Genomic DNA, 23,942 nt, shown 5'->3' with positions numbered 1-23,942 from the left:
GGGCAGAGAGAGAGGGAGACATAGAATCCAAAGCAGACTCTGGGCTCTGAGCTGTCAGCACAGCTCATGAACCACAAGATCATGAACTGAGCTGAAGTCAGACGCTCAACCAACTGAGCCACCCAGGCACCCCTATTTTTAAGTGTGTTACCAAACATGTAAGAAAGTAAAGAGAATAGTATAATGAACCCCCATATATCTGTTCCCCAGAGTATATCATATTGTGTACTTTTCTCTCTCCTCTTCCCTCCCTTCTTCCCTCTCCCCGTTTTTCTTCCTTTTTTCTATAGCATTTTATTTTTAAATTTTTTTTTTAACGTTCATTCACTTTTGAGACAGAGAGAGACAGAGCATGAACGGGGTAGGGGCAGAGAGAGAGGGAGACACAGAATCGGAAGCAGGCTCCAGGCTCTGAGCCATCAGCCCAGAGCCTGACGCGGGGCTCGAACTCACGGACCGCAAGACCGTGACCTGAGCCGAAGTCGGACGCTCAACCGACTGAGCCACCCAGGGGCCCCTATAGCATTTTATTTTTTAAAAAATTTTTAAATGTTTATTCATTTTTGACAGAGAGAGAGAGCGAGAGAGGCAGACACAGAGTCGGAAGCAGGCTCCAAGCTCTGAGCTGTCAGCACAGAGCCCGATGTGGGGCTTGAACTCACTGCGAGATCATGACCTGAGCGGAAGTCAGATGCTTAGTGGACTGAGTCACCCAGGCGCCCTCTTCTATAGCATTTTAAAGCAAACCCTTGACTTCAGTCATTTCATCCTCAAAGTTTCTTATGTTTTATTCTAATTTATATTTTTGTCCCGCTATACAAAATTTGTTTTAAAAAATATGTTGCTTCTTTTATTTCCAGTTACTTGTAGTTTTTGTCTTAGCCAATGCGTGCTGAACTTACTTTATGTAATTTCAAACTTACCTTTTTAACATGAGATACATTCTATTTTCTATTCGATTCCTTTTTTTTAATGACCCAAACTTATTTTGCAACTCATAGTTTGAAAAACATTCTAACCCAAGTACTTCTAAAAAAAAAAAAGATTATAATTTTTTTTAAAAGTTTAGAGAGGGGGCAAGTTGGGGAGGGGGCAGAGGGAGGGAAAGAGAGAGAGAGAGAGAGAGAGAGAGAGAGAGAGAGAGAATCTTAAGTAGGCTGCATGCTGCATATGGGGATCCCACAACCCTGGGATTACTACCTGAACTGAAATCAAGAGTCAGACGCTCAGCCAACTGAGTCATCCAGGCTCCCCCCCACCCAAAAGACTTGGTACCACCCAATGCTATGATACATAAAGGCTTCTTGCTAAAGGAAATCCTGACTATTAACACCCCAGCTCTCAGTGGTATAGACTGTTAACATTTCGATTCTGGAGGACATCTCTGGATGTCTATACTGGTATCTTCCCATCTGAAAAACATTTTTGCAGATTTCATGCCCTTGTGGTTGTGTACAACCAAAGACACAGTAGATGCCCTCTCATCCAGTCAAGTCAGGTAGAGCAGGGAATCATGAAAATGATTGTATGAAAAGTACTACCTTTAATACTTAATTTTAACTTCAAACATAAACTTATGCTTATTCACTAACCTTCTGATACTGGACAGAGGTTTTAACTTTTTAAATATGTGTCTCCCCAGTTGGAATTCTTTCTTGGAAAGGCCAGGCCTGTGGTAGAAACCACTGTATCATCTATAATTTCTAATTTCAGATTCTTTAAAGCAATCTGGGTAGAGAAGCCTCTTAGATTTTACTGCTGGGGTTTTTCTCCCCATGTTTTATATGAGTCTCACTTGCACTTTTTCAAGCTTATTTATTTATTTTGAGAGAGAGGGAGGGGCAGGGGAGGAGCAGAGAGGGAGAGGGCGAATCCCAAGCAGGCTCCACACTGTCAGCACAGAGCCTGATGCAGGGCTCGATCCCACAACCATGAGACCATGGCCTGGGCTGAAACCAAGGATCGGATGCTTAACAGACTGAGCCACCCAGGTGCCCCTAGTCTTACTTGCATTTCATTCAGCTGCAATTTTTATTGTAGCCGCTCAACTTCATTGAACCTTCTTGAAACTTCCAACTAAGGGCTCATAAAATTATAGCTTTCTGTTCACTCTGCCATTTTACAGATCTATGTAATATTTAATTCTTTGGCAGAAGCATAATAACAAGTAGAAGTGACAGACACTGGTGGAAGAAGAAACACGCAGGCACGCTAAATTGAAGCTTACTAGTTGCAAGTTTTCAAGATGCCAGGGAACACCACAGGTGTGTTTATAAAGGGAATGGAGAATATTCACCAAGTTGGTTAGAGGGAGTCTGCAAGAGAGCCTTTGTTATCCTGAAGTCAGCAAAAGCATCTTGCATCTCTAAATGCAATACAGTACTGGCTTTCATAATTATGACTAACACTTGGGTAATACTTTACAGGTCTCATATAATCTTTACAACAATTTTGTGAGGTAAATACCCTGCATAAGGAGGGCGAAACTGAGGTTCTACACATTGAAGCAACTTTCACATTGTCAAAGACATCTTAATACCAGTTTATATGATCTTTTACAACAGTCCTTAAACTTTATTCTTTCTCAGCTGCATCCATTACCCTCCCTACAATGTACAATTTATACTCTATATTCTGGAATTTGTAAGCAGAGACTGAGGCAATGTTCCTGACCCCAGCTCTGTGTGTGTGTGTGTGTGTGTGTGTGTGTGCGTGTGCGCGCGTGTGTGTCCCTTAGAGCTGCTTAAAGCACCTAACATGTAGCTAAAAGAGGAGAGTTCCAGTCCAAGATGGCGTCATAGGAAGATCCTGAACTCACCTCGTATTTGGACACAACAAATCTGCGCCTATTTAAGCACAGTTCCACCTGCAGAAGAACCAAGGGCTGAAGGAACAGCTCCCGCTGCTCACAAGATAGAGAGACCACACAGAGAACAGCAAGAGAGAGGGAGACGTGGTAATGAAGGGACTCCCCACCCCCAACACTGCAAACTGTGGTGGGGAGGGACGGTACTGAGGGACCGAGCAGATTCATCTGCCCCAGGGCAGAGAAAAAGACTAAAAGAGAAACCAGTAGGGCATCTGGGTGGCAGTTGACAGTCTGACTCTCGTTTTCAGCTCAGATCATGCATCCCAGCGTCATAGGTTCCAGCCCTGCATTGGGCTCTATGCTGAGCATGGAGCCTACTTGAGATTCTGTCTGTCTGTCTGTCTGTCTCTCCTTCCCTCCCTCCCTCTGCCCTACTCTCTCTCTTCCTCTGCCCTACTCTCTCTCTTTCTCCCTCTGCCCTACTCACTCACTTTCTCTCTCTCTCTCTCCCTCTCTCCCTCCACCCTACTCTCTCTCTCTCCCTCCACCCTACTCTCTCTCTCTCCCTCCACCCTACTCTCTCTCCCTCCCTCCGCCCTACTCTCTTTCTCCCTCTGCCCTACTCACTTTCTCTCTCTCTCTCCCTCCCTCTCTCCCTCCACCCTACTCTCTCTCTCTCCCTCCACCCTACTCTCTCTCTCTCCCTCCACCCTACTCTCTCTCCCTCCCTCCGCCCTACTCTCTTTCTCCCTCTGCCCTACTCACTTTCTCTCTCTCTCTCCCTCCCTCTCTCCCTCCACCCTACTCTCTCTCTCTCCCTCCGCCCTACTCTCTCTCTTCCCTCTGCCCTACTCTCTCTCTCTCTCCCTCTGCCCTACTCTTTCTCCCTCTGCCCTACTCACTCACTTTCTCTCTCTCTCTCCCTCTGCCCTACTCTCTCTCTTCCTCTGCCCTACTCTTTCTTTCTCCCTCTGCCCTACTCACTTTCTCTCTCTCCCTCCCTCCCTCTACCCTACTCTCTCTCTCTCCCTCTCTCCCTCCACCCTACTCTCTCTCTCCTTCCGCCCTACTCACTCACTTTCTCTCTCTCTCTCTCTCTCTCCCTCTGCCCTACTCTCTCTCTCCCTCTGCCCTACTCTTTCTCCCTCTGCCCTACTCACTCTCTCTCTCTCTCTCTCTCTCTCTCCCTCTGCCCTACTCTCTCTCTCCCTCTGCCCTACTCTTTCTCCCTCTGTCCTACTCACTCACTCTCTCTCTTTCTCTCTCTCTCTCTCAAAAAAATTAAAAAAAAAAAAAGAGAGAGAAACTAATATACAAAAGATCCAGTCCCATAACTTCTCCCAAACAATGGGAGACCTGCTGGAACTCTCTCAGGGTCAGAGAAGCTGGTAAGCGACACAGTTTCTGCTTCCCCTCCACCTTGATACTGGGAATAGTAGCAGTGTACAGGTGCCCTAGATGTCCTGCCACCTCAGTGAGCCCCAGGCCACTAATCCACTCCAGCCCCAGCTGTCCCACCAAGGCAGCCCCAGTGTTATATGCACCGGGACACCCCTGGTTAGCGCTCACTACAACTCTGGCTGTTGTGCCAAGGTGATACAGATGCAAAGCACCGCAGAACACAGGCTTGCACCATTTCAGCTTCAGGCAGCTTGTTAAAGCCCTGTTAATGCAGAGCACTCGGGGATCTCCCAATTCGTACCTGCTTCAGCTCCAGTCACCCTGCCAGAGCACCCCTCCATGGGGGCACCCCTGGATACTGACTTGCACCCACTTCAGCTTCAACTGTCCTTCCAGGACACCCTCTGCATGGAGAGCCCCAGGACTGCCCTGGCGTGCACACTCAGTTCAGCTACAGCTGTCCTGTTAGGGCATCTCCTGGGAAGAGTACCGCTGGCCTGCATGCCACCTTAACTCAGCCACTCCAGTCCCCTACCTGGAGTGTCCTGGGACCCCCAGCTTGTGCCTCAGCTCCAGGACCTAGAGTGAAGGGCACCTTCTACACAGACAGCCCCAGGATCCCTCCGGTTGCACCTATGGCTGCACCAATGGCCCCAGCCATTCTGCCAAGGACCCTCTGCGTGGAGAGCCCAGAGACTCCCTGGATTACACTCACTTCAGCCTCGCCATTCTGTCAGGATGCCCTCTGTGCAGGGAGCCCAGGATCTGCCCTGGCCAAGGCCTATTATAGCTCTGGCCATGCTGCCAGGACAGTCCAGCATGGAGTGTTCTGGGACTCACAGCCCAGGCCCTTCACAGGTCCAGTCAGCCAAAGTCACCAGGCACACACAGTCTACGCAGGGAACGACCGTACACAAGACCATCCCTTCAAAATTTAGAAGAAGTAGCTGTGTTGCCTAATTCATGGGAACAAATGCAGAAAGTCAAGTAAAATGAGGAGACAGAGGAGCTTCCTGTAAACAAAAGGGTAAGACAAAGCCTTGGGAAAAGAACTAAATGAGACAGATATAAGCAATATGCCTGATAAAGAGTTTAAAGTCATAATCATAAAGATGCTTATTGTACTGGAGAGAAGAGCGAAAGAACGCCTTGATAACTTCAACAAAGAGAAAGAAAACAAAAAAGCCCAAACTAGAGTTGAAAACACAATAATTGAAATGAAAAATTCACTAGTGGGAATCACCAGATTAGCAGACGCAGAAGAACAGATCAGTCACCTGGGAGACGTGGTAATGGAAAACACACAGGCTGAACGCAATTAGGAAAATTTTTAAAAAATGAGTAGGTTAAGGGATCCCTCAGATGACATCAAGAAAACAAACATTCGCATTTTGGGGTCCCAGAAAGAGAAAAGAAAGGAGCAGAAAACTTATTTGAAGAAATAATAGCTGAAAACCTCCTTAATCTGAGGAAGGAACCAGACATCTAGGTCCAGGAAGCAGAGAGAGTTCCAAACAAGACGCACCCAAGGAGGTCCACATCACAACACATAATAATTAAAATGTTGAATGTTAAAGATACAGAGAATTTTAGGGGCGCCTGGGTGGCTTCAGTTGGCTGAGCTCCTGACTTCAGCTCAGGTCATGATCTCGTGGTTCGTGAGTTTGAACCCTGAGTCAGGCTCTCTGCTGTCAGCATGGAGCCCACTTTGGATCCTCTGTCCCTTTCTCTCTGCCCCTCCCCTGCTCATGCTCTCTCTTTCTCTCTCTCTCTCTCTCTCAAAAATAAACTTAAAAAAGATAATTTTAAAAGTAGCAAGTAGGAAGCAAAAAATTATGTACAAGGGAAACCCCATAAGACTATCAGCTGATTTTTTGGCAGAAATTTTGCAGCCCAGAAGGGAATGACATGATATTTTCAAAGAGCTTGAGAGGGAAAAAAAACCTACAGTGAAGAATATTCTGCCCAGCAAGGTTATCATTCAGAACTGAATGAGAAATAGAGAGTTTCTCAGGTAAGCCAAAGTTAAAGGAGTTCATCACCACTAAACTGGCCTTCTAAGAAATATTAAAGGGACTTAAGTGGAAGAGAAAAAGGCAATAATTAGAATTAAGAATATTATGAATAAAAAGTTGTAAATATGATAACATATACATAAAACATGGAGTGAGGAGTAAAAAAGTTATTTTAGAATGTGTTTGAGCTTAAGTGACCATCAGTTCAATACAGACTGTTACACCCTTGGGATGTTATACGTGAACCTCGTGGTAAATACAACCCCAAACCTATAATAGATACAGAAAAAATAAAGAGAAAGAAAGCTAGGGGCACGTGGGTGGCTCAGTCAGTTAAGTGTCCGACCTGGGCTCAGGTCATGATCTCATAGCTCATGGCTTCGAGTCCTGTGTCAGGATCTGTGCTGACAGCTCGGGGCCTGAAGCTTGCTTCGGATTCTGTGTCTCCCTCTCTCTCTGCCCCTCCCTCCCACGAGTACTCTGTCTCTCTCTCTCTCTCTAAAAAGTAAACATTAAAAAAATTTTTTTTAAAAAGAGAAAGTTAAGCATAACACTAAAAAGTTATAATCACAGGAAAGAGAAAAAGGGAAGAATAAAGGAACAGAAATACTATAAAAACAATTTAAAAAATTTAAAAATAGTAATAAGTACATGCCTATCAATAATTACTGTAAATATAAATGACCTAAATGCTCCAATCATAAGTCATAGGGTGACAGAATGGAAAAACCAGACACATCTATATGCTTCCTACAAGGGACTCGGTTCAGACCTAAAGTCACATACAGACTGGCAGTCAAAAGATGGAAAAAGATATTCGGTGCAAATGGAAACAAACAAAAAGCTGGGGTAGCAGTACTCATACCAGACAAAACAGACATTAAAATAAACACTGTAATAAGACACAGAAAAAGGGCATTACATAATGATAAATGGGTCAATCCAACAAGAGGATATAACAATTGTAAATATCCACGCACCCAACATTGGAGCACTTAAATAGATAAATATTAACAGACATAAAGGGATAAACTGATAATTATACATTAATAGGAGACTGTAACACCTACATTGATGGAGTGATTAACCAAGCAGAAAATGCATACAAAAACAGTATCTTCAAATGACATCGTTAGACCAAATGGACTTAACAGATATATAAACCATTCTGTCCAAGATCAACAGAATACACATTCTTTTCAAATACACATGAAAAATTCTCCAGAAAAGATCCCATATTAGACCACACACACACACACACACACACACACACACACACACACACTTACATGCACACACACGTGCACACACTTACATGCACACACACGTGCACACACACCCCCTTACTAAATTTAAGAAGACTGAAATTACATCATGCATCTTTTGGACTACATCAGTATGAAACTAGAAGCCAGTCACAAGAAATAAAGTGGAAAAACACAAACATATGGAGGCAAAATAACACGGTACTAAATATCCAATGGGTCAATGAAGAAATCAGAGGAGAAATAAAATGCATGGAAACAAATAACAATGAAAACACAACAGTCCCAAGTCTTTGGGATGTAGCAAAAGCAGTTCTAAGAGACAAGTCCTATAGCAATACAAACAAACCTCCAGAAATAAGGAAAGTCTAAAGCAAACAACCCAACCTTGTGCCTAAAAGAGTTAGAAAAAGAACAATAAGGAAAATCTAAAACAAACAACTCAACCTTGTGCCTAAAAGAGTTAGAAAAAGAATAAGCCCAAAGCTAGTAGAAGGAAGGACATAATAAAGATTTGAGCAAAAATAAACAAAATAGACACTAAAAAAGAAATAGAAAAGATCAATGAAATGGAGAGCTGATTCCCTAAAAAGATAAAAAAAAATTGACAAAACTTTAGCTAGACTTTTCAAGAAAGAAAGAGATAGGACCCAAATGAATAAAGTCAGAAACAAACGAGTAGTTAAGAACTGACATGACAGAGATATAAAGGATTGTAAGAGTATTACAAAAAAATTATATGTCAACAAATAATCTAGAAGAAATGAAAAAAATTCATAGAATCATACAATCTTCTAAAACTGAATGAGGAAGAAAAAGAAAATCCTAACAGACCAATTATAAGTAACTAAATTGAATTGGTAATAATAAAAAAAAAAAACTACCAACAAACTAAAGTCTAGAACCAGATGGATTCACAGGTAAATTCCACTAATCATTTACAGAAGCATTAATATCTATTTTCCTCAACCTATTCCAAAAAATAGTAGAGGAAGGAAACTTTCCAAATATATACTACAAGGTTGGCATTACCCTGATACCAAAACCAAACAAAAAAAGAAGAAGAAAAGGAAAAGAAAACAAAACTACAGGCCAATATCCCTGATGAATGTAGTTGCAGAGACCCTCAACAAAATATTAGTAAACTATATTCAACAACACATTAAAAGGATCATTCACCATAATCAAGTGGGATTTATTCTGGGGATGCGAAGATGGTTCAATATCTGCAAATTAGTCAACATGATATACCACATCAACAAAACGAAGAATAAAAATCAAGATCATCTCAATAGATGTAGAAAAAGCATTTGACAAAATTTAACATTCATTCATAATAAAAACTCTCAACAAAGTGGGCTTAGAGGAAACATGCACAAACATAATAAAGGCCACATATGAACAACCCACAGCTAACCTTCTACTCAATGGTAAAAAACTGAGAGTTTTTCCTCTATCAGGAACAAGACAAGGATGTCCACTTTTGCCACTTTTATTCAACACAGTACTGGAAGCCCTAGGTACAACAATCAGGCAGAATAGAAATAAAAGGCATCCAAATTGGTAAGGAAGAAGTAAAACTCATTATTTGCAAATGACACGATACTATATACAGAAAATCCTACAGATCCCATCAAAAACTATTAGAACCGATAAATGAATTCCCTAAGGTTGCAGGATACACAATTAATACACAGAAATTGGTTGTTCTTATATACCCTAATAACAAAGTAGCAAAAAGAGTCATTAAGAAAACAACTTTATTTACAGTTGTATCAAAAATCATTTAAAAAGCCCTGGGAATAGACTTAACCCTTAAGGAGGTGAAAGATCTGCACTCTGAAAACTATAAAATGTTGATGAAAGAAATTGAAGACACCACAAACAAATGGAAAGATATTCTATACTCATAGATTGGAAGAATTAATATTGTTAAAATGCCCGTAGTACCCAAAGCAGTCTACAGATTTAATGCAATCCCTATCAAAATACCAACAACGTTTTTCACAGAACTGGAACAAATAATCCTAAAATTTGTATGGAACCACAGAAGACCTTGAATAGCTAAAGCAATCTTGAGAAAGAACAAAGCTGGAGGTATCACAATCCCAGATTTCAGGATATACTATAAAGCTGTACTAATTAAGACAGTGTGGTACTGGCACAAAAATAGACGCATAAACCAATAGAACAGAAAAAAAGAACCCAGAAATAAACCCATGCTCACAGGGTCAGTTAATTAATGACAAATGAGGCAAAAATATACGATGGGGAAAAGAGAGTCTAGTCTCTTCAACAAATGCTGTTGGGAAAACTGCACGGCTACATGAAAAAGAACGAAACTGGACCACTTTCTTACACCATACACAAAACTAAACTCAAAATGGATTAAAGACCGAAATGTGAGTCCTGAAACCATAAAACTCCTGGAAGAAAATGTAGGCAGTAAACCCTCTGACATTGGCCTTAGCAACATTTTTCTACATATGTCTCCTAGGCAAGGGAAACAAAAGCAATCACTAAATACTACTCCTGAAACCAATACTACATTATATGTTAACTAACTTGAATTTAAATAAAATCTTAGAAGTCAAAAAAACAACCCTAAAACCAAAAAACAAACACAACTATTGGAGTTAAACCAAAATGAAAAGAATTTCCATAGTGAAGGAAATCATCAACAAATTGAAAAGCCAACCTACTGAATGGGAGAAGGTATTTGCAAATGATATATCTGATAAGGGATTAATACCCAAAATATATAAAGAACCTATACAACTCAACAACAACAACCACCACAATCTGATTAAATAATGGGTAGAGAACCTGAATAGATATTTTTCCAAAAAGACCTACAGATGGCCAATAGACACATGAAAAGATGTTCAACATCATTCACCATCAGGGAAATGCAAATCAAAATCACAGTGACATATCACCTTATACCTGTCAGGGTGGCTAGAATCAAAAAGAGAAAAAATAAAACGTGTTGGTAAGAATGTGGAAAAAAGGAATCCTTAGGCACTGTTGGTGAGAATGTAAGTTGGTGCAGCCACTGTGAAAAACAGGATGGAGATTCCTCACAAAATTAAAAATAGAATTACCATATGACCCAATAATTCTACTTCTGGGTGTTTCCTCAAAGAACACAAAAACACTAATTTGAAAATATATCTGCACCCTTATATTTATTTATTTTTCATTTATTTATTTAAATTCAAGTTAACATACCATGCAGTATTGGTTTCAGGAGTAGAACCCAGTGATTCATCACTTGCATGTAACACCCAGGGCTAATTCCAACAAGTGCCCTCCTTAATGCCCATCATCCATTTAGCCCATCCCTCCACCCATTCCCCCCCACCCCCCGCAGCAACCCTCAGTTTGTTCTCTGTACTTGAGAGTCTCTAATGGTTTGCCTCCTTCTCTGTTTTTATCTTATTTTTCCTTCCCTTCCCCTATGTTTATCTGTTTTGTTGATCAAATTCCACATATGAGTGAAATCATAGATTTGTCTTTCCCTGACTTATCTCACTTAGCATAATACAGTCTAGTTCCAACCATGTTACTGCAAATAGCAAGATTTCATTCTTTTTGATCATTGAGGAATATTCTATTTTATATATATATATATATGCGCCACATCTTCTTAATCCATTTATCAGTCTATGGATATTTGGGCTCTTACCATAATTTGGTTATTGTTGATAGCACTGCTATAAACATTGATGCACCCCTATGTATACTGCAGCATTATTTACATTAGCCAAGATATGGAAGCAGCTCAAGTATCTATCCATAATAAATGGATTCAGAGGTGGTATAAACATACAATGGAATATTATCTGGTCATAAAAGGAAGATCTGGCCATTTGCAACAATATGGTTGGACTTAGAGTATATCATGCTTAGTGAAATAAGTCATACAGAGAAAGACAAATTCCACATAATTTCATTTATGCGTGGAATCTAAAAAACAAAACATAAATGGATGAATGTAAGGCAGAAACAGACTCATAAATACAGAGAACCAAATGATGGTTCCCAGAAAAGAGGGGGTAAAGGGATAGCAAAGGTATCCTGTAGGAGGTACAGGTTGCCACTTATGAAATGAACAAGTCACAGGATAAAGGGTACAGCATAGGGAATATAGCCAACAGTATTGTAATAGCATTGTATTTTGACAGATTGTAGCTAGCTCCACTTGTGATAAACACAGCATAATGTATACACTTGCCAAAATCAGTATGTTGTGTACCTGAAGCTAATGTAACATTGTGTGTCAACTATACTTCAATAAAAGAAAAAAAATGTAACTAAAAGAATGTCTTCTTCAAGATATTCAAGTCAAAATCTTTTGCCAGTTTTGCCAGTTTGATAGGTGCCTCACCTGATATAATTAATATCTCAAAGAAAGATGTACCTTGTGGCATCCATTAAACCACTTTGAAAGAGCTAGAGAAGCTTAGACATTCACCTCTATAAATAAAAACATGCTGATTGCATATTTACTAGAAAAAGACTAAAGAAAGATAAGTCTGCTGTTAAAAGTTGACAAGTGTAGGTCTGAGGGATAATAATAATGGCCAATATTATTGAGCTGTTGCCACCTCCTGTCTGGTACTTTCCACATTTCATTTAATCTCCACAATAGGACTAGGAGGTGTGTATTTCAGCATCACATTTTAGAAATATTAGAAAACAAAGGCAGGGAGATTTTAAGTAATTCATGCAATGCCACACAATTATTTAATGGCATAGTTGAGATGTGAACCCAGATATTTTATTTCAAAGCCTGTGCTTTTATATATATTATGTATATTATATAAATTATATAAATTATTATATAAAAATATATATATATAAAAATTATATAAATATATATTATATAAATTATATATATATATATATATATAATTTATTTATTGAGTATTTATTTTTGAGAGGGGGGGGAGGGAGAATACAAGTGGGGGAGAGGCAGAGGGAGAGAGAGACACACAGAATCTGAAGCAGGCTCCAGGCTCTGAGCTGTCTGTCAGCACAGAGCCCGACTCAGGCTCAGACTCATGAATCGCGAGATCCTGACCTGAGCCCAAGTCAGACGCTTAACCAGTTGAGCCACCCAGGCACCCCTACTTATTTATTTTTAATTTACACGGCAGTTAGTTAGCATATAGTGCAATCTTTTCAGGAGTAGAATCCAGTGATTTATCCCCCACATATAACACCCAGTGCTCATCCCAACAAGAGAATCATTATGTTTTGATAATTGGAACTTTTCAACCTTTTTTTTTTCCCTCAGTCTTTCAAACAGGAAAAAAAATCTAGTTGAAAAGACTAAACATTGGTGAAACACATCTGTAAAAGACAGCTAAGGAATCTGTGAAAATTCTCGGTTAAATTCCCATGCACTTACATTCTAGAAAACTTAAAATTCCTGAATGAATAAATTTACACAAGAGATTGCTCACCATCACTGGATATTCTTCACGGTGAAGAACATGAGAAGTGCTGTCACTTAGAGCTGACTTCATTTCCTACTTTGAAAATCAGGAGGTGGTACATTTCCCAAACTGTAAGCCATTAGCTTCGGTGTTAATTCAGGCAAAAATACTAAGGCAGATATACTTAAAAGGATTGGTTGTATACACATAGATGAAGAAAAGCCATGGTTACTCAGGCCAAATATGACTTTTCTAAGTTCTGGTAGATTTCATTTATGTCTTTGATAGTCCCATGATACACTTCATACTTTCTTGTATTCTCAGGGTATTCCTTGTATGGCATCTGCTCAAATGTCATTTTATTGGTGAGACTTCTTGATCATCTATTTATATGTCAAATTAGCAACCTCTTCCCCACTTCGTATTCTTCTTATCCTCTTATTTGTTTCTATTACACAAATCGCCATTTAATACATATTTTCTTTGTAAACAATAGACTGTGGTCTCCATGGGAGCAGGGCACGTGTGTGCTTCATACACTTTCACATACCCTGCACTTCACAGTATCTGGTGCTAAATGCATAAATGAATGACTATCTGGTCTTCCAATTTATCGTGACATCCAGTCCCATGACCACTCCCTCATCCACCTCGATGCATGGTAGACAATTTCACTATTGGTTTTGTCAACACTGAAAAATCACTACCTTTCTTGTTTCTGGGTTCTGTACCCACACTCTGTAAAAGTCTAACCCTGGCTCGGTTCGGGCACCTACTTCCCCTGTTCCTACACCAGAAATGTAGAGACACCAGAGTACAGAGAACCGCTGGAGAAAAATCATACAACTTTTCACACTGGTAATATAAAGGAACAGTTTAACACTCAAGTTGGACCCTCAATGCAGCCAAGACATTTCTATTTGTTGCCAGTCAGTTCCTTTTCCCGGTTCCCTCAGAATCTGGTTGAAAATTTCAATACAACATTGGGCTCGATCCCACCACCCTGGAATCATGACCCAGGCTGAAATCACGAGTCAGACATTCAACTGACTGAGCCACCCAGGTGCTCCAACACTAGGGAATTTAAAATAAGTAATTTTTAAATAATCCAGAGGTTTAAAAATCACTTCTAGGTAATCTCTGTGTTTAAAAATCAGATGATTTTCAGGAGAATGATTTTTAGGAGAATTAGTAGAATCATGAATTTTAAAAAACTAAAAAAAAACAACAAAAGTAGTCAGAATAAAACAACTGAAAGTCAGCTAAAGCAGTATTAACAAAAAAACCCATAAACTTTAAATAAGTCATACAGCTAAAAAACTAAAATTTAATTAGCTAAGTTTTCAATTCAAGAGAGTAGTAAAAGAAAATAAATCAACTAAAGTCAAAAAATGAAATAAGCATTAAAGAATAACTTAATGAAACAGAAAACAAAATAGTTTTTTCTTCAAAAAATGAATACACAAATCTCTTATAAAACTGATTTTTAGAAGAGGAGACATAAATATTAGAAATAAAAGGGCAAAGTGATGTACAGTAGAAATTCAAAAACATTGTAAGAATAACTTTAAGTCAATCATTTTCAAGACAGTATCAGTTTAAAAAACTGACTCACGGGGTGCCTGGGTGGCTCAGTTGGTTAAGCGTCTGACTTTGGCTCAGGTCATGATCTCATGGTCTGTGAGTCTGAGCCCTGCGTCGGGCTCTGTGCTGATGGCTCAGAGCCTGGAGCCTGCTTCGGATTCTGTGTCTCCCTCTCTCTCTGACCCTCCCCCATTCATGCTTTATCTCTCTCTGTCTCAAAAATAAATAAACATTAAAAAAATTTTTTTAAACTGACTCAAAAAGGGAAAATCTGAATAAAACAATAACACTGTGTTGAAAATATTTATAGTTTTTCTTACTACCTCCCTCCAAGAGGACAAGACGAGATTGCTACCAAATCTATAAGGAAGAAATAATTCCTGTCTTTTATAAAATCTTTTAGATCATAGTAGAGAAGAGAAAAAATTTTAGCTTATTTACTAACACCAGTATAACAAATGCCAATACTACAAAAATACAATAGAAGATAATTTTATACCAATGTCACTGAGGAACATAGATGTTAAAACTTAAAGTATTTGTCAAGTGAATCCAGCACTAGAAAAAATATATAACAATACCAAGTGCCATTTATCTCAGAAATGCAAGAATCCTCACTTTTTAAAAATTTTGTAGGGTTTATTTATTTTTGAGAGAGAGAGAGCAAGCGTGAGTGGGAGAAGGGCAGAGAGCGTGGGAGGGAGACACAGAATCTGAGACAGATCATGACCTGACGCTCAACTGACTGAGCCACCCAGACACCCCGAGAATCTTCTTATATCAGACACCTATATTAATGTAATTTATCATACTTACAGATTAAGGGAGACATACCTTGCAATCATCTCAATGAACATAGAGAAAACCATTTACTAAAATTCAGCATATATTCATAATTTTAAGAGCTAAGAAAAACTAGGAAACTTCTTTAGCTTGATGAAGGGAATCTACCAAAATACCTTCCCAGGTATAGGGAACCCCCATTTTACACAAGTTTGCATGATGCCACATAGCTTTTATGAAAAATCTACATTAGTACCTATTTTGCTACCCAAAAAAAATCCAAAAAGGATTTTCACTTTTATTAAAAAAAAAAAAAAGGGAAAAAGCAAAAATACTGTTCCACTTTTGTTTTGCAGGGACTATTTACAGAGGCAGCACACACTCTGAGCAGTGAGAGTGACATCGCCCAGGTCCTTCCCTGGGAACTACACTTGGCATCAAGCCACCAGAGCTTTGAACTGTGTCTGTGAGCATCTGTGCTTTATCGTGATTTATTTTGTGCCTCCATTATCAAGATGTGCCCTAAGGTACCAGAAAAGTCTAAGACAGGTTATTTTTTCAGGTCTTGGAATGCTGCAAAAATTTTCCATATAAATTAATGGCAATTGCTTCTTCGTTTTACACCATTTTGGCTTACAAAAGTTCATGGAAATGCTCTACTATCGGATAGCAGGAAATCTGTACATCATATTAATGATGAAATGTTGATAGTGCTCCCTTTAAAGCCAAGAACTAAATAAAATGTCCATTATTCACTGGTCCTACTTAACATTATAGTACAGGGCTTAGTGCACTAAGAAAAAGAAACAAAACATATAGGGATAAAAATAGAAGAAACAAACTTTCATTACTTGCAGATTAGAAAAAAAAAAGTAAATCTACAAGCTAACTCCTAAAATTAATGAGTTCAGGTAGATTGCTACAAGGTCAACATAAAAAAAATCAATAGCTAAATGGAGGATATAGGTTGAAATCTTTAATATAATTACTATAGGAATATCAAAAAGGAATATCAAAATAATATATGACTTCCAAGCTAATGGTGGGGTCAGGGGAGAAAGGTATTATATTGTAAAATTTCAATCAAACCAAAATAAAATGTCAATAAGATTTGAATAAAGAATAAACAGAAGATTTGAATAAAACAATTAACAAATGACCTATTGGATACAAAAAACTGTTCATACCAAAGCATAATACACTTTCAAGTGCACAGAAAACATTTGATAAAATTGACCAAATTGTGGCAAGTATGAACAAATTTCAAAGAACTAAAAAAAATATGTAATATGCTCTCTGACCACAATGCAATACAACCAGAAATCAGTTGCTAAAAGAGAATTACAAATACTTCTGTGTTTAAAAATAAGAAAGTGTACTTCTATGTAATACATGGGTCAAAGAAAGAAGTACAATGGAAATTAGAAAATATTTTGAATACTGATAAAAAATACTACATATAAACATTTGTGGGATGAAACTAAAGAAATTCTTAGAGGGAAATTTATAGCCTGAAATACTAAATAGAAAACAAAAAGCCGAAAATCTGTGAGTTCATCATCCCTCTAAAGAAATTAAAAAACAAGAACAAATTAAACCAAAGAAAATGGAAGAAAGGAAACACTAAACAATTGTAATTAATGAAGTAGAAGACAAACAAGAGAATCAATAAAGTAAAAAAACTTGGTACTTTGAAAGGACTAATAAAATCGATATATCGCTGATGAGACTAATCAAAGGAAAAAAAGAGAAGGCACCAAGAAAGTAATATAAGGAATGAAAAAGGGAGCACTATAGTAGACATTAGAATACACTGATATTTTGAACCAACTGATGCCAGGACATTTGAAAATTTAGATAAAATAGACATGTGCTTGGAAAAATGCACCCTACCAAAATGTGCAGAATAAATACAATTACAAATAATTCTGTATCTAATAAAGAAATTAAATCACAATTTTACAACTTCCTCACAAAGAAAATGAGGCCAAACCCCCACACGGAGGCCAACGTGGCTTCACTAGAGAATGCCACATTAAAGAAAAAAAAATGTCAATTTATACAAACTCACCCAGGGAATTAAAAAAAAAAGAGGAAACACAACCCAATTCTGGTTTATGAAGCCAAAATTTGAAAAGAATATTATGAGAAAAGAAAAGCATAGCCAATCATACTTATGGCCTGGATACAAAAATTCTTAAGATTAAATTTTAATTAAAATTAAATATCCACCAATTTATGCAAAATAATAGAGCACAACAAAATTGTGTCTCTTCTAGGAATACAAAGATGGTCAACCAATGCGATCAATCAGATTAGTAGAATAAGGTAAAACTTATATCATCTTCAGGACTCAGAAAAACTGTCTGATAAAAATCTACTCATGATAAAAACTTAGCAAATTAAAGGAATTTCTTAATCTGATAAAGAGTATCTAACACACACACACACACACACACACACACACACACACACGCATACCCTAAATTCATTGGTGAGAGACCTGGCAACTTTTCTGCTGAGCAGGAACAGAACAAGAATGAGTGCTATCACCACTTCTAATTCAACAGAGGATCAAAGATTCTAGCCAGTGCTAGAAAAAAAAAAATTGAAGAGGAAAAATTACAATTCATTATTTTCACACGATCTAATCATGTACCATAAAATCCAAAAGCATTTCTGGATAAATTAGAATAAGAAAGTTTGGTGAAGGAAAGAGCCTAACTGTCCACCAACTGATGAATGGATAAAGAAGATGTGGTTCATATATACGATGGGATACTACCTGGCAATGAGAAAGAATGAAATCCTTCCACTTGCAGCAACATGGGTGGAACTGGAGGGTATTATGCTGAAAGAAATAAGTCAGCCAGAGAAGGACATCATATGTTTTCACTCACATGTGGATCTTGAGAAACTAAACAGAAGACCATGGGAGAAGGGAAGGGGAAAAAAAATAGTTACAAACCGGGAGAGAGGAAGGCAAACCATAAGAGACTCTTAAAAACAGAGAACTGAGAGTTGATGGGGGGATGGGGAAGCGGGGAAAATGGGTGGTGCGCATTGAGGAAGGCACCTGTTGGGATGAGCACTGGGTGTTGTATGTAAGCCAATTTGACAATAAATTATATTCAAAGAAAAAAAGAAAGTTTGGCGAGGTTGTTAATTGAAGGTTAATAAGATAAATTGCATTCCAGAGCAACAATAAACATTTAGAAAATAAAAATTTTTAAGGGATATCATTTATAATAGTATCAAAGATATCTAGAAATAAATCTAACCAAAAATATACAAGCTTTCTTTTTTTAAAAAAAAGTTAATTTAGTTTTTAGTAATCTCTGCACCCAACGTGAGGCTCAAACTCACAACCCTAAGATCGAGAGTTCTTGCTCTTTCGGCTGAGCCCGCCAGGTCCCCTCCCCCAAATATACAAGGTATTTGTACAGAAAATGAAAAAGCATTATGAAGACAGATTGAAGAAGTCCTAATTAAATGAGGAGAAATTCCATTCATGGGTTGGAAGATTCGGTATTGTAAAGATTTCAATTCCTTTTTATCTACAGATTCAACATAATTTCAAACAAAATAACATCAGGGGTGTGTATGTAACTTGACTAGCTGATTTAAAAATTTATATGGAAATACAGATGGCCTAAAAAACCCCAAACAGTTGTGAGAAAGGACAAGATGGGTGGACTCCTTTGACTGGAAATCAGGACTTAGTAGAAAACTATGATAAGTAGGGTGGTTGTGTGACAGGCACATGGATAGATGAAAATCAATGAACAGAACAGAAACTACAGAGACTGAACCATGACCCTCAGAGCAGTAAAGAAATGTCTTTCCAATCAGTGTGCCAAAACAGCCATAGGGAAAGGATGAAACTTGACCCCTGTCTTATACCACACATAAAAATCAATTCCAAATAGAATAAACTGTCTATAAGATATCATAGGAGAATGTCTTTTTAAACTGAGGGAAAGATTTCTTCATCAGGACACAAAACCACTAACCTTATAAAGAGAAAGAATGATATAGACTATGTTAGAACAAAGAATGTCTGTTAACCGAAGTATACTCCTAAGATACAGAAAAGTCAAAATACAGAGTGGAAAATGATTCTTGCAGTACATAAAACAAATAACAGGGTTGAAATCCGGAATACATAAAGAACTCCTAAAGTCAATTGGAAAAAAACAGAAATTCAGGAGAAAAGTGGGTCAGGAGAAAAAAAAGGGCAAGGATATTAGAGTTACTTCATAACAAAGGATATTCAAGTGCCTATAAGCCTGTGAAAACTTTCTTAATTTGGTTAGTAATAAAAGAAATGCAAATTAAACCCATAATGAGATTCAACTACACACCCAGTCAGTGGCTAAAAATAATAAGACTAAGATTCCAATTGTTGTCTAAAGAGATGGAACATGGAACCTTCATACACTGCCAGTGGAGTAGAAATTGGTACAACTGTTTTTGGACATCGTCTATTTAAGTCTGTGATTCGTTACCCTAAATACAAAACTTACAGTCCAAGTTACATAATCAACAGAAATGGGGGTACATGTGCAACAAGGAACATACATTTATAATGGCAACATCATCCATAATAGTAAAAAGTGGAAATGATCCAAATGTAACATGAAAAACCAGCTTCCATTTGCAGGAGCAGTATGTCTAGGAATGAATTTAACAAAGATATACAAGGCTGTAATGTAACATTGTGTGTCTACTAAAAAAATATTCAAGACCACCACGAAGTAGAAATTATTATTGAAAAACAACCAAACACTTCCGAGAAAGATGGCTGAGTAGAAAGATCCTAGGCTCAATTTGTCCCATAGATACACCTAGATAACACCCACAACAGTGTAAGTAAACCAGAAAATGACCTGAAGACTGGCAGAACAGTCTCTCCACAGCCAAATGTAGAGAAGAGGCCACATTGAAGAGGGTAGGAAGGGCAGAGAAGTGATTGGGAGCCAAAACCCTCAGGACTGTCTGTAGGAGGGAAGGACACCAGTGGCGTGGAGAGGGGAGAAGGGCAGATCCCCCACCAGGCACCCCAGGCACGGGAGGCCTGCACTGGGAAAACGAATCTCCCTAACATTTGGCTTTGAAAACCAGAGGAGCCTAACTTCCCTAGCTCTTACAATCAGTGTGGCTTAACAGCTAGAACTTTAAAAGCCAACTGGATAGGCTCAGGGAAATCTTGAGGGTTGTAGGAAACTGAGTCCCCTTCCTTAAAGGGACAGCACAACAAACAGCTCAGCTGAGATACAGAGTAGAAACAGTAGTTTGAAAAACGGATGTGTGGGAGGGAGATTTGTTTACTCATCTCAGAGCCTATGCTGGAGGGGGAGGGATCTTCAGTAGACTTTTCCAAGAACAAAAGAGCTTGACAGGTACTGCTTCCCTCCCCAGCCCCTCAGCCTAGATATATAACATCTGGGGAATCAGTGTAGCAGGAACACTTTCCACTCTGCTTTTGCTAACGGTGCACCTCACCCCAGGCTCTTCTGCACACCCACCAGAAGGAGGTTTCAGGGGGCTGCAGGTCCCCTCCAGCAGAGAGCTAGCATGGGCCTTGCTGGTACCACACGCTCCACCTGCTTCTCCCGTGGGCCCACCTCATCCAACACGCCCTTACTGGATGTCCATCCAAAGTGGTGCCAGTGTACAAGCAGCCCAGACAGGGCCAGCACCACTCCAGAGGGACTCCTGCCCAGGGAGAGGGAAAGAAAACCACACACACACAGTTCGACTGTGGCCCCCAGCAGTGGGCTGGGGGCAGATATCGGGTCTTTTAGTACCACCTACCAATAAAAGCTTCTCCAGGGACAATACAGAGAAAGTGCCCTACAGTTTGGTGCTACTGCATCTCTGGCAAATGCCTGGTCTGACTGAACTCAAGCCCAAGAAGGCTCCAGACTGGACCACAGGAAACGCTGCCCACAATAGGCAAAGAGAGCCATTGTAGATAACTGGACTGAAGGCAAGTTGGCCAAGACACGACAGTAGGGCACACGCGACACACATAGGAGATACCCCTGAGGTACCAGGTTCTGGTGAATGGGGGACATTGCACTCAGGGCACTACAGGATCTCTTCTTCATAGGGCCACTACTTTCAAAAGTAGGGGACATAACTGACTTTCCTAGCACAGGAACAGACTAGACAGACAAAAAGAGGAGACAAAATAATATGTTGCAAATGAAAAAAATGGGACAAAATCACAGCAAGCGAGCTAGATGAAACAGAGGGAATATGCATAATAGAAAAATTAAATGGTCATAAAGATACTCACTAGATTTGAGAAAAGAGTGGAGGACCTCAGTGAGACCCTCAGTAAGGAGACAGAAAACATAAAAAAGAACCGGTCAGAGATGAAGAACTCAATAACTGACATTAAAAGTACACTAACAGGGAATAAGCAGCACACTGAAGGAAGCAGAAGAATGGATCAGTGACCTGGAGGACAGAGTAATGGAAACCAACCAAGCTGAACAGGATAAAGAAAAAAGACTAATAAAAAATGAGAATATATTAAGGGAAATCAATGATACCATCAAGCATAATAATATTCACATTGTAGGGATCCTAGAAGGAGAAGAGAGAGACAAGGGGGCAGAAAATGTATTTGAAGAAGTAATAGCTGAAACTTCCCAAATCCTGGAAAGGACACAGGATATCCAGATCCAGAAGGCACAGAGAGTCCCCAACAAAATCAACCCAAGGAGGTCCACACCAAGACACATAGTAATTAAAGTGGCAAAAAGTAGTGAGAAAGAGAATTTTAAAAGCAGCAAGTCGGGCGCCTAGGTGGCTCAGTTGGTTAAGCATCCGACTTCAGCTCAGATCATGATCTCCTGGTCAGTGAGTTCAAGCCCCATATTGGGCTCTGGGCTGACAGCTTAGAGCCTGGAGCCCGCCTCAGATTCTGTGTTCTCCCTCTCTCTCTGCCCCTCGCCCACTCATGCTCTGTCTCTTTCTGTCTCTGAAAAATGAATAAACATTCAAAAAAAAAAAAAAAAAGAAAGCAAAAGAGGGGCACTTGGGTAGCTCAGTCAGTTAAGCATCTGACTCTTGATCTCAGCTCAGGTCATGATCTCACTGTTCATGATTTGAGCCCCGTATCGAGCTTTCTGCTGACAGCATGGAGCCTGCTTGAGAGTCTCTCCCTCTCCTTCTCTCTCTATTCCTCCCCAACTTGTTCTCTCTCTCTCTCTCTCAAAATAAATAAATAAACTTTAAAAAATAAAAAATAAATAAAAGCTTGCTGCTTTTATTCAGCTGATATTTCAGCAGAAACTTTGCAGGCCAGAAGGGAGTGGCTCGATCTATTCAAAGTGCTGGAAAGGAAAAACCCACAGCCAAGAATACTCTATCCAGCAAGGCTATCATTCAGAATAGAAGGAGAGAGAGTTTCCCAGACAAGTAGAAGATAAAGGAGTTTATAACCAGCAAACCATCCCTACAAGAAATGCTGAAGGGTACTTTTTGAGTGGAAAGGAAAGACCATAAGCAGGAGTAAGAAAAGTCAGAAGCACAAAAACAATGAAATTAAGTGTGTCTATAAAAACCACTCAAAGGATTCACAACATAAAAGAATGTAGAGTATGGCACAGTGTACCTAAAACATGGGAGGGGGAGAGGAGCACAAATTTAGTGCTGTTAGAATGACAAACTTAAGTGACCATAAACTTAACATAGACGGCTCTATACATAAAATGTTATGTATAAACCTAATGGTAGCCACAAATAAAAAACCAGTAACAGGTATGCAAAAAATAAAGAGAAAGGAATCCAAGTATGTCACTAAAGAAAGCAAACTAACTGTGTGAGAAGAGAGCAAGAGAAGAAAGGAACAGAGAAGAACTACAAAAACAACAACAACAAACAAGTAATAAAATGGCAGTAAGTACATACCTGTCAATAATTACTTTGAATTTAAATGAACTAAATGCTCCAATAAAAAGACATGGGGTGACAAAATGGATAAAAAGCAAGACCCAGCTGTATTCTGCTTATAAGAGATTTATGTCAGAACTAAAAATATGTGGAAATAAGGTTGATGGAAAAGAACGTTTCTAAAAAATTAAATAAATAAAAAAGAACGAAAAACACATGCAAATTGAAAGTGAAGGGATGGAGGCAAATGGAAGTGAAAAGAAAGCCGGGGTAGCAATACTCACATTGGACAAAATAGATTTTAAAAACAAACACTATAACAAGAGACAAATAAGGGCACTATATCATCATAAAGGGAACAATCCAACAAGAAGATATAATAATTGTAAATATTTATGCACCCAGCATGGAAGCACCCAAATACATAAAGCAGTTAATAACAAACAAAGAAAGTAATCTATAGTAATATAATAATAGTAGGGGACTTTACCATCCCACTTACACTGATGGACATATGATCCAAACAGAAGATCAGGAAGGGATGGATGGCTTTGGACACATTGGACCTAACATACATTCAGAATGTTCCACCCTCAAACAGTGGAATACACATTCTTTTCAGGTGCACATGGAACATTTTCCGGGATAGATGATATATTAGGCCACAAAACAATCTCAATAAATTCAGAAAGACTGATGTTGTAGCATCCATCTTTTCTGACCAACACACTAT

The 23,942-nt window shown here is 39.0% G+C and overlaps 1 protein-coding gene across 3 annotated transcripts in view; it reads right to left on the bottom strand.

Moving 5' to 3' along the window:
* Positions 1–23,942, bottom strand: part of LOC132680586 (phosphatidylinositol 3,4,5-trisphosphate 3-phosphatase TPTE2-like) — a 166,936-nt gene that overhangs the window by 31,772 nt on the left and 111,222 nt on the right. The gene's annotated exons all lie outside the window — the stretch shown is intronic.

Source organism: Panthera onca, chromosome A1 (genome assembly GCF_046562875.1).
Source record: "Panthera onca isolate mPanOnc1 chromosome A1, mPanOnc1 haplotype 2, whole genome shotgun sequence".
In the NCBI taxonomy this organism is placed as follows: Eukaryota; Metazoa; Chordata; class Mammalia; order Carnivora; family Felidae; genus Panthera; species Panthera onca.
This window is presented reverse-complemented; position numbering and strand designations above follow the sequence as displayed.